We start from the raw sequence: 12,261 nt of genomic DNA, 5'->3' as shown, positions 1-12,261 counted from the left end.
GAGAAGGGAATGCTACCCACTCTAGTATTCTTGCTTGGAAAATTCCGTGGACAAAGGAGCCTGGCGGGCTACAGTCCATGGAATTGCAAAGAATCGGGCACAACTGAATGATTAACGTCTTCATCTTCTGATTCAGCAGGCCTGGGGCACAGCCTGAGAACCTGCATTTCTAGCAACCTGCCAGCTGTTTGCTGATGCTATTGTACCAGAGCAAGGCTGTAGACTAAGGTCACTTTGTCTGACTTCTGTAATATTTGTATGACTTAATGCTGCTTCGTGAAAACAATCAGGATTCATTTCATTGGAATGTTTAATTAAGTGATTATCATACACAAAGTTGTCACATACTGATTTTTACTGTAGATATAGAATTTTCTATATATTAGTCACCCAGGAAACTCTGCTGAATTAATAAACTATGAATTTTATTTAGGTAAGAGGTTGCTAGTGACAGGAAGGTGATGAGATTTTAGATACGGTCCTGGCACATATCCTGGTCTCTAAGATCTATACTCTGGAGGAAACAGTAGATTTATTCCAAAGGATGAGCAGTTATTGGAGGGGGAAAAAAAAAGTCCCAAGCACCAGTGAAGCAGAGAGACAGGATACTCAAATAGGAAAGACCTATGATTAAGATTCTAGTGACCTGACATGTGGTCTGAGCCATGCTTCGAATTCCTGTATGATTTAGTAGAGCATCTCTTAACCTCCTGGGGCCTCCTTTTCCTTGGATCTGGTAAATGTGAGTTTGGGCTGCAGTAGGTCTCATCCAGCTCAAACCATCAATGAGTCTCTCATGTCCCTTGCTGTGAGAACAGGATGGACAGGAGCATTGTCAGGGCCAGAGTGCAGTATGGTGGGTCATTCTGTCTCTTTCATTCTCCAAAGAGGCAAAAGGGCATTCTGTGCTCTGGGCATCAAGGCAGCTGCAATTGCTGTGCTCTTTCTGAACTCAGTCTGTCACAGCTGCCTGTGAACTGTGGCTGAGTGGCGGGGGATCTGAGCGGTGGGGGATCTGAATGGTGGGTGATCTGAGTGGTGGGGAATGGGGCTGCTTGAATGGGCTCCATCAGCAATCAATCTACTATCCTACAGCTATTCAGGACTGCACCTCATTTACTCAAAGAATGAACTGTTGCAAGACAAAATCTCTGCTGACATGACTGAAGTAGGTCATGTTTCCACTGTTTCTTAAGCAGCAGGTGTTGTTGTAGCCTGGGTCCTACCAGGGTTACACTAGAGGAGGGAGTGTGGAAGGTTCATGGTACTCGGTGCCTAGGGAAATTATTCCAGGCTCTCAGAGAGGCCTGATTGGGATAAAGAGACTCTTGATCAAGGCCAAATGAGGGTCATGACTTATAGTCAAAAGATTCCTAAATGTTATAACTAAATGCTATCATTTGTGAATGGAGAAAGTAATCTCCTTTTATTTTTCTCAAGACACGTGGCAGTGCTGTAACATTTAGCACAGTGCTTAGTATACAAAGAATGCCTTTTGAATGAATGGGTGTATTAACGTTTGGCAAATATTAAATGAGTCTTAGGTTAAGCATTTTGTATACTAATATTTTGGTTATCTAGTGCTACTTAGCAAAACACTATCAAACTCAGTGGCTTAAAACAGCCCATTAACACCATCAAGCTCAGTGGCTTAAAACAGTCATTTTATTATCTCTCACAACCATGAGTTGAGTGGATTCAGTAGGATGGTTCACAGAGTCTGGCCAAGTGGAGACTTAGCAGGGCAAGAATGTCTGAGAAGTCCTACTGATGTGGAGCTGGCTATTTGCTAGTTGAGAGTTCTGTTATCTGGTCAATCATGATGTAACTTCCATATGGGTTGGGCTTCTAACAGCAAAGCATGTGAATTTCTAGCTCCAGTAAGTTCGGTTTGGTTCAGTCACTCAGACGTACCCAACCTTTGCGAACCCATGAATTGCAGCACGCCAGGCCTCCCTGTCTATCACCAACTCCCGGAGTTCACTCAAACTTACGTCCATCGAGTCAGTGATGTCATCCAGCCATCTCATTCTCTGTCGTCCCCTTCTCCTCCTGCCCCCAATCCCTCCCAGCATCAGAGTCTTTTCCAATGAGTCAACTCTTCCCATGAGGTGGCCAAAGTACTGGAGTTTCAGCTTTAGCATCATTCCTTCCAAAGAAATCCCAGGGCTGATCTCCTTCAGAATGGACTGGTTGGATCTCCTTGCTGTTCAAGGGACTCTCAAAAGTCTTCTCCAATACCACAGTTCAAAAGCATCAATTTTTCGGTGCTCAGCCTTCTTCACAGTCCAACTCTCACATCCATACATGACCACTGGAAAAACCATAGCCTTGACTAGACGAACTTTTGTTGGCAAAGTAATGTCTCTTCTCTTGAACATGCTATCTAGGTTGGTCATAACTTTCCTTCCAAGGAGTAAGTGTCTTTTAATTTCATGGCTGCAGTCACCATCTGCAGTGACTTTGGAGCCCAGAAAAATAAAGTCTGACACTGTTTCCACTGTTTCCCCATCTATTTCCCATGAAGTGATGGGACCGGATGCCATGATCTTCGTTTTCTGAAAGTTGAGTTTTAAGCCAAATTTTTCACTCTCCACTTTCACTTTCATCAAGAGGCTTTTTAGTTCCTCTTTACTTTCTGCCATAAGGGTGGTGTCATCTGCATATCTGAGGCTATTGATATTTCTCCCAGCAATCTTGATCCCAGCTTGTCCTTCTTCCAACCCAGCGTTTCTCATGATGTACTCTGCATATAAGTTAAATAAGCAGGGTGACAATATACAGCCTTGACGTATTCCTTTTCCCATTTGGAACCAGTCTGTTGTTCCATGTCCAGTTCTAACTGTTGCTTCCTGATCTGCATATAGGTTTCTCAAGAGGCAGGTCAGGTGCTCTGATATTCCCATCTCTTTCAGAATTTTCCACAGTTTCTTGTGATCCACACAGTCAAAGGCTTTGGCGTAGTCAATAAAGCAAAAATAGATGCTTTTCTGGAACTCTCTTGCTTTTTCCATGATCCAGCAGATGTTGGCAATTTGATCTCTGGTTCCTCTGCCTTTTCTAAAACCAGCTTGAACATCTGGAAGTTCACAGTTCACGTATTGCTGAAGCCTGGCTTGGAGAATTTTGAGCACTATTTTACTAGCATATGACATGAGTGCAATTGTGCAGTAGTTTGAGCATTCTTTGGCATTGCTTTTCTTTGGGATTGGAATGAAAACTGACCTTTTCCAGTCCTGTGGCCACTGCTGAGTTTTCCAAATTTGCTGGCATATTGAGTGCAGCACTTTCACAGCATCATCTTTCAGGATTTGAAATAGCTCAACTGGAATTCCAGCTGCCAATCCTTTTAAGTCTTGGTTTCAGAATTACAAGAGCAGCACTTCTGCTCCATTTGTTGGTCAAAACCAGTTCAAATGCCATCCCAGATTAAAGAGGAGAGGAAATAAGCTAGATCTCTTGATAGAAAGAATAGCTTGCACATATATAGACAGAAAGGATGGTTGGGTCATCTAAAGAGACTTGATCAATTTTTTAATCACCTGAATTAGTCCCTTTAACTTTTGTAAAGTCCTAGAATTAAAGACACAAAGAAATACACTAGCTAAAATGACTAAAATTAAAAAAGACTGACAATAGCAATTGCTGACGATTTGTGGAACGACTAGAATGCTCACACATGCCAGCGGAAATGGAAAGTGGCACAACCTCCTCAGATAATATTTTGACAGGTTCTGAGAAATTTAAACCAAAAAAGTTACATCTAATCTATAGTGACACAAAACAGGCCTCTGGTTGCTTTGGGGCTGGAGCAGCACAAGGTGGGGTGATTGACAAAGAAAGGGCACAGGGGGAACCTACGAACTGAAAAATATTTCTCTTGCTTATCTTACAGTGATGGTTACATGGATGTATCCATGTACTAATAATCATCAACTATATATTTAAAGAGAGATTTTTACTTAGTTTTTTTTTTTTCTATTGGTTTTTTTCCACTTTGCTTTTTAACTGAAGGATAATTGTTTTACAGAATTTTATTGTTTTCTGTCAAATATCAAGAAGAATCAGCCATGGGTACACCTGTTTTCTTATTTTAGGCAAGATTTTCTTATTTCAAAATTATGACAGCTTGAGTCCTTCCTCCCTCTATTACATAGATGGGTAAAAAATAGTTCAAGCATGCAAGGGACTTACAATACAGATGAAGAGATGTAGCAAAGCAACATGGCTCTGCTCTATCCTTACTATCTGGTGGCGCTAGTGGTAAAGAACCCACCTACAATGCAGGAGACATAGTAAAAGACACATGTTCCATCCCTGGGTTGGGAACACCACTGGAGAAGGGCGTGGCAACCCAATCCAGTATTTTTGCCTGGGGAATCCAGTGGACAGAGGAGCCTGGAGGGCTTCAGTCCGTAGGATTGTAGAGTCTGACACGACTGAAGCAACTTAGCACACGTGTACAAGTTTTAGTAGGTAGAGTGCAAGGAAGAAATACAGAACCCAACAGAGGATGAAGAGGGTGATGAGGATAGCAGAGAAGGGTTTCTAGAGCAGGGGTTTCTAAACTGAAGCAATAATGGATTATTCAGCGCCTAAGACACATTAAAGAAATGCGGTGGGAGGCAGAGTGGAGAGGGCATGGAACATTATAGGCAAGAAAAACTACTGAAGCAAGGAAATGAAACTATTGATCACACATTAAATATATATATATAGACTTCTGGGGGAAAATCCACTGAATTATGCAAATGAAGGATAGAGATGGGACTGGCTGTATGTGTAGGTTGGGGCTTCCCTGGTAGCTCAGTTGGTAAGGAATCCACCTATAACACTGGAAATGGGGGTTCGGTCCCTGGGTCGGGAAGATGTCCTGCAGAAGGGCATGGCAGCCCCGTCCAGCAGTGGCGCCTGGGAACCCTTTGGACTGGGGAGTCTGGCAGGCTGTAGTCCATAGTGTTGCAAAGAGTCTGACACGACTGAAGTGACTGAGCACATACTCATGCGTAGGTTACTCTCTTGGGTCAATATTCTCTTCTCTCCCCTCTTGGCTTCTTTTCCAAGTGATTTTTCATCTTATGATGATGGTGACTGTGGCAGTTCTGTACCCATGTCCTCATTCTGCATCATCCAGAGCAGCAGTTTACACTATTGGCTGTGTATTAGAATTACCAGCAGTTCTTTCTAAATAAAATGAAGAGCTCCTAGGTTAGAAGACATATGTGCACACCAAACTCACACACACAGCAATTCTAATGTGTATTCACAGATTATAACTACAGACATAGAGAAAAATATATGAAAATGCTGTGTGTGGATATTTACTTCCTCTCATCATTATTGCCGTTTAGTCGCTGAGTTGTGTATGACTCTTTAAAAACTACTTGGACTCTAGCCCGCCAGGCTCCTCTGTCCATGGGATTTTCCAAGCAAGAATACTGGAGTGGGTTGCCATTTCCTTCTCCAGGGGACCTTCCTGACCAAGTGGTTAACCCTGCATCTCCTACATTGGCAGGTAGTGCTTTATTGTTGTGCTACCAGGAAAGCCCTTGAAACTATTTCTTACCTATCAAGTGGACATAAGTGTGATAACACATTCTTTTGGCCAGGCTGTGGGCAAGCTGATGCTCTCATACATTGCTGATCAGAGTGCAGACTGGGACAATCATTTTTGGATGGGAATTTGGCAATATCTAAAAAGGAGACATTTAATATTTGAACCAATAATTTATTCTGAATTTTATCCTCCAGATATATAAAATATGTAGATATACATTGATTCATTGGAACATTGTTTGTAATTTTAAAATATTGGTAATAAAATATTAAAAAGTCACACAGTAGAAGAGGTGAATAAACCTTGGTACATCTACAGGTAGAATGATATAATGCGCAGCTGAGAAGGAATGAGGGCAATCTCCATGGACTGAAGTGAAAATATTTTCAGGATATATTGTCATTTACAGAAAGCAAAATGCAAAAATAAAAAAAGATAGCTATAGATGTTCCCCTTGTGTAAGAAAGAGAAATAAACATTTCTACTTGTCTGTACATAAAAAAATCAGAGGAGGGAGAACTTAGAGATTAATAAGATTGGTTCCCAATGGGCCTGAGTGAGAGTTGGGGGAACATAATGTGGCTGTAGTAGCATTTCTCTAGGGATAACTTTCTGTATAGTTTCACCTTTGGTACTGGATTCATATACCACATACTCAAAAATTATTAACAAGGATGGGGAAGAAAGGTGAAATAGAATACGAACAAAAAAAATGTCCCTATTGAATTTGAAATGAATAGCATAACCACACTGAAGGGAAAAAAGGAACAAGTGCAACTATTTCTTTGAACACTGCAGATTAACCCGATCAGGCAATTTTAACATATAAGCAGGATTGCAAGCCATTGGCATAGGGAAAAATAGCATGTCTTCCAAAAATTTTCACAAAAAAAGAATATGCTTCTTTTTTTGAAATCAATCTTCTCCCCACTCCCAATGTCTTCTTTTTTTCCTCACTGATCAGGTTTGATCAGTGGTCATTCCTGAGCTAGTCACCAGGGAGATGGCATGTCTTAATCCACTCAAGCTATTCAGGCTCATCTCAGACACCAAAGGTGGAGTCAAGTCCCACCAGAAAGGCATGGGTGCTAATGAAGTAAAGAGGTTCCTCTAAAATTATGAGTGACATCGTCTAGGAAAAAGAAGGAAAAAAACAAAACAGTGAAATACATGTACTGATGAAAACGGGAGGAAACAGACACATCCAGCCAGGAGCTGTGCATGCTGAGGGGAAGTGATACAATGAAGAATGGTCTAGGAGGCAAACATGCTATTTTAAATGAATGACAGTAAATAAAGGATGGAATTCAGGAGAAGAGTCGGCTTTGAAGGTTTCAACTTTGAGTAAAGAAGATGCTAGGTAATTATGTTAAACACAAAATGAAAGCAAAGGCAGAAGAGTTTCAGACACCCAGACAACTAAAAACAGTCCCATTAAAATCGTGGAGGGATGGAACACCTTGTACGATCCCAATAGACTTCAGTTCTGGAACAGGAAAGGCTTCTCAAATCATGGTGTGCATCAGGATAAACTGGGAGCTTTTTGCAATTAGATTCTTGAACTCCACCAGAGAAATTCAATAGCATGGGGTGAGTCTCAGGGATCCCATTTTAAGCAATTCTGATTCTGATGTAGGTATTCTAACCACCACATTTTGAAATACCACTGCACTAGAGAAAAATGAGGACACTCATGTAGCTGATTTCAAGTACTGAAATGAAAACAAGAATCCATCTGACAAAATTCAGGCTCAGAGATGAATGTGACCACTGGGTCTGACTGATATTATTTATCTCAATGTTAATCATATCTATCCAATCATACCACCCCATTATGGTACACTTTCCATGAGTTATGGCATATCTCACATCTAGAAGAAGAGTTCAATGTTAATATGTTTATCATTTTCTCAGTAAGTAGAAGAGGTGGGGGTTCTGGCCGACTATAGAAACTGAGTTTTACCATTATGCTATATGCTACTTCCTTAAGAGAAGAAGGTATAGAGGTAATAGAATGAGAAGTAACTCAAGTCTAAAATATTTGGGATTGTAGGGTTTTGCAGAGATCCTAATTGGGATCAGTCTTAGTATCACAGATGAGTGGAAACAGGAATGGTGCTAAGGACTTTTCTTACAAAAAGAAGTTAAGCAGTTACAAAAGTAGAGAGTTCTGGATAAGATACCAAAAACACAGGTAATAAAAGCTAAAATAAATAAGTGAAAGTGCATCAAATTAAAGAGCTTATGCATAGCAAATGATCAAAAAATTAAAAAGGCAACATACAGAAAGGGAGAAAATGTTTACAAGTCATATATCTGATAAGGAGTTAATATCCAATATATATAAAGAACTCATACAACTCAATAGAAAAGAAACAAATAATTCTACCAAAATGGGCAAAAGACCTGAATAGACTTTTTCTGAAGACAGCAAAATGTATATGAAAAAATGTTCAAGGTCAATAATCATCCAGGAAATGCAAATCAAAACCACAGTGAGATGGCTATTATCAAAAAGACAAGAGATAATAATTATTAGCAAAGATATGGAGAAAAGGGAACTTTTATACACTACTGGTGGGAATGTAAAATTATATGATGGCTCAGAAGGTAAAGAATCTGCCTGCAATGCAGAAGACCCAAGTTTAACCTCTAAGTTGGGAAGATCCTCCACAGGAGAGAATGGCTACCTACTCCAGTGTTCTTGCCTGGAGAATTCCATGTACAGAGGAGCCTGGCAGACTGCAATCCATGGGTTGCAAAAAGTCAGACACAACTGAGAGACTAACACTTTTCACTTCATTATGGAAAATAATATGGAGGTTCCTCAAACAAATAAAAACTCTACCATATGATCCAGCAATCCTATTCTTGGGATTAAAATAAGTATCTTTAAGAGACATTTGCATATCTATGTTCACACAGCATTTATTTACAATAGCCAAGAGATGAAAATAATCTAATTGTCTTTGGATGGATTAATGAATAAAGAAAATGTTACACACACACACACATTGGAATATTACTGAATATTATTCTGCCATAAAAGAGAATAAAATTCTTCCATTTAGCACAAGATGGACGATCAATGCAAATAAATCAATGCAAATACATACACAAAGTGAAATAAGCCATACAGAAAAAGATACAATACTATATGGTATCACATATATATGAATTTTTTTTAAAAAGTCAATGTAATAGAAATGGAGCATAACATTAGAATGGTAGTTGCCAGAGAATGGGAGAGGGCAGAAATAGAATCATGTAGGTCATACAGGGTGAAGTAAATCAGAAAGAGAAAAACAAACATCACATAATATCTATCGCTTATATGTGGAATCTAGAAAAACGATACAAATGAACTTATCTGCAAAGCAGAAAAAGAGACATAGACATAGGGAATGGACCTATGAAAGTCAAGAGGGGAAGGCAGAGTAGGATGAATTAGGAGATTGGGATTGACATGTATACACGACTATATATAAAACAGATAACTAATGAAAACTCTTGAGAGTCCCTTGGACTGCAAGGAGATCCAACCAGTCAGTCCTAAAGGAAATCAGTCCTGAATATTCATTGGAAGGACTGATGCTGAAGCTGAAACTCCAATACTTTGACCACCTGATGCGAAGAGCTGGCTCATTGGAAAAGACCTTGATGCTGGGAAAGATTGAGGGGAGGAGGAGAAGGGGGTGGCAAAGGATGAGATGGTTAGATGGCATCACCGACATGATGGACATCAGTTTGAGTAGACTCCAGGAGCTGGTGGTACACAGGGAAGCCTGGAGTGCTGCAGTCCATGGGGTCACACAGAGTCAGACACGACTGAGTGACTGAACTGAACTGAACTGAATGAGAACCTGTTGTACAGCACGGGGAACTCTACTCAATGCTCTGTGGTGACCTAAATAGAAGGAAATTCAAAAAGGAGGGGATATATGTGACACATAGCTGACTCACATAGCTGTACAGAAGAAACTAGCACAACACTGTAAAGCAACTACACCCCAGTAAAAACTCATTAAAAAAAGAAGTAGCAGTTCTGAGGATCTGACGTATACATGGTGACTACAGGACTGCATAGTAGAAAGTTGCTGGGAGTAGATCTTAAGTATTCGTACCACACGCACGCACACACACACAAGATTTAGCAAATGTTAACTGTGTGAGGTGATAGATGCATTAATTATCTTGATCTTGGTGATCATTCTACAATGTATATGCTTATCAAATCATCATGCTGTACACTTTAAATGTATGTAAAATTATATTTTTCAATTACTCACCAATAAAATTTCTTTTTTTTCTTTTAAGAGAAAAGGAGAATATATCCCTAAAGAATTTTTTGGCTATTGTCTTTTTTTGGATGTTTCTGAATCTCTAATGTGTGGAAGAATCACATTCTGTGCATACTAAAGAAACAAATTTCCGTATTCGTCTCCAGACATTCTGGTGTAGTAGTTTAGGGTAGAAAGTTATACTTGAAAAAAAAAATTCCCAGGGCATTCTCTTACCTCTCTTTGAGAAAACTGACCTAGATTCTAGCCTCTTTTTTTTTTTTTTTTTTTGCAACAGTTTTTTTTTTTTTTTTAATATAATTGATCTACAATATTATGTTAGTTTGGGGGTCTAGTCATTTTCAAACAAAGAATGGATCTTCAAATTCTGATTTTATCATAGGTATCTCATGATGTTGAGCATGTTGATTGATATTTCTGGTCCTCAAACTTTTCCATTTATGAAATAAGAGTGCCAGCCTATGTATTTTGTAGAGAAATATGGAGAAATAGGAGATGTGAAACTGACTCCATGTTTCTCAAAGAAAATAAAATTAAAGCCATCCAATATAGAAATCCCTCAATTCATAACTTTACTAAATTAATCCATCTCTACATTGATCATTATATACATTAGAAAACATTCTTATAGCTTATAAATAAAAAGTATCTTTCAAAACATAAAAAGTGTTTTAAACGCAACATAATCAAAAGGTGAACATCTTTTTTTTGTATAAGATACTGGGTACAGAATTTAGAAACCACCTGTTTGAAAATGTTTGTAGCCTGCCATTTCATTTTAAGATAATACACTGATCCAAAAACTAGTTATGAAAAATATTTTGAAGGCATGTCAACAAGGCAAAAATTAGGTCAAGCATGGTCAGCCTCTTTTAAATGCCTATGTGGAAACATCACCCAGAATTAGAGAGGACCTCCCACGGTCTTTCCTTGGCATCTTTAGCCCTTCTTGTGTATTATAATATAGTCAGGTCCTAGAGGGAGATAGTAAAGTTGGAACCAGATTCTCAACACAGACAAATAAGAAAACAACCATTAAGAATACCCACTCCACCCTAAATCACTGTCTCTTCCCCTAGAATCTTCTGAGTGTCTAGCTAAATTTCTACATGGCAGAATAACAGAAATAATTATATACAAATGTGTTAACTGAAGTGACAGAGTAAACACCCCAGCTCTACTTACACATCACCAGGTACTATGTCTAGATCCTGTAATATTCAGTTTACACACATCATTCTATTTAATCCAAAATTGGCTCCATCTTTTACTGTTCTGGTTTCCTTGGTTACCAATTAGGAACTTCTGTCCTTGGCTATACGGCTGCTGATACCTAGAGAATTTCTGGTCCCTGAGTACTGGCATTAGCCTCATATAACATGACCTTTGCCCTCAAAGAATTCCAAGGTGAAGGAAAAAACAAGTATGTAAATCAAATGGTTTGATGCATTTTTCCAGTGGTTATGTATGGATGTGAGAGTTGGACTATAAAGAAAGCTGAGCACTGATGAATTGATGCTTTTGAACTGTGGTGTTGAAGAAGACTCTTGAGAGTCCCTTGGACTGCAAGGAGATCAAACCAGTCCATTCTAAAGGAGATCAGTCCTGAGTGTTCTGATGTTGAAGCTGAAACTCCAATACTTTGGCCACCTGATGCAGAGAGCTAACTCATTTGAAAAGACCCTGATGCTTGGAAAGATTGAAGTTGGGAAGAGAAGTGGATGACAGAGGATGAGATGGTTGGATGGCATCTCCGACTCAATGGGCATGAGTTTAGGTAAACTCCAGGAGTTGGTGACGGACAGGGAGGCCTGGCATGCTGTGGTTCATGGGGTCACAAAGAGTTGGACATGACTGAGCAAATGAATTGAAATGAACTGATGCATTTTGATAAGGGACACACAAGAAAAGTAAATATGTCATAGGAATTCAGGAGAAGTTGCAACCGCTCTACAAGTTAGAAGAAGCTTCGCAGAGGGAAAGTTATGAAGTATGACTCCTGTCCCAAAATACCTTTTCCACTGATGCCTGAAATCCCAGTCTCATGCGCAGCAACATGGTGAGACTTTTAAGCAGAAGATCTTCAGTAGAACTCTCCTTTCGCCCTCCCATTCCCCCTCTCACTTTTCCATCTCCACCCCTTCATCTCCTGGTTTCTCAGACTTAGTAGGAATCAGTGTGCATTCAGCACATTTCCAGCACCAGCCACAGTTCCATTTCTACCAAATATAATACAGTTTTCTGGGGATGGTAAGACAATCACATATCATGCTGGTTGTGACAGTGGCCCCCTCTTAAGCTACCGGTGAGAAAATTTGGGGTCACTCTATTATCGAGTCCTTGCTTTTGAAATTCAATTTCTTCCCTGGACATCTATTTTCATGGAGAGGAAAGTTGTTTGAG

Source organism: Bos indicus x Bos taurus, chromosome 8 (genome assembly GCF_003369695.1).
Source record: "Bos indicus x Bos taurus breed Angus x Brahman F1 hybrid chromosome 8, Bos_hybrid_MaternalHap_v2.0, whole genome shotgun sequence".
Classification (NCBI taxonomy): domain Eukaryota; kingdom Metazoa; phylum Chordata; class Mammalia; order Artiodactyla; family Bovidae; genus Bos; species Bos indicus x Bos taurus.
Note: the sequence above shows the minus strand (reverse complement) of the source record.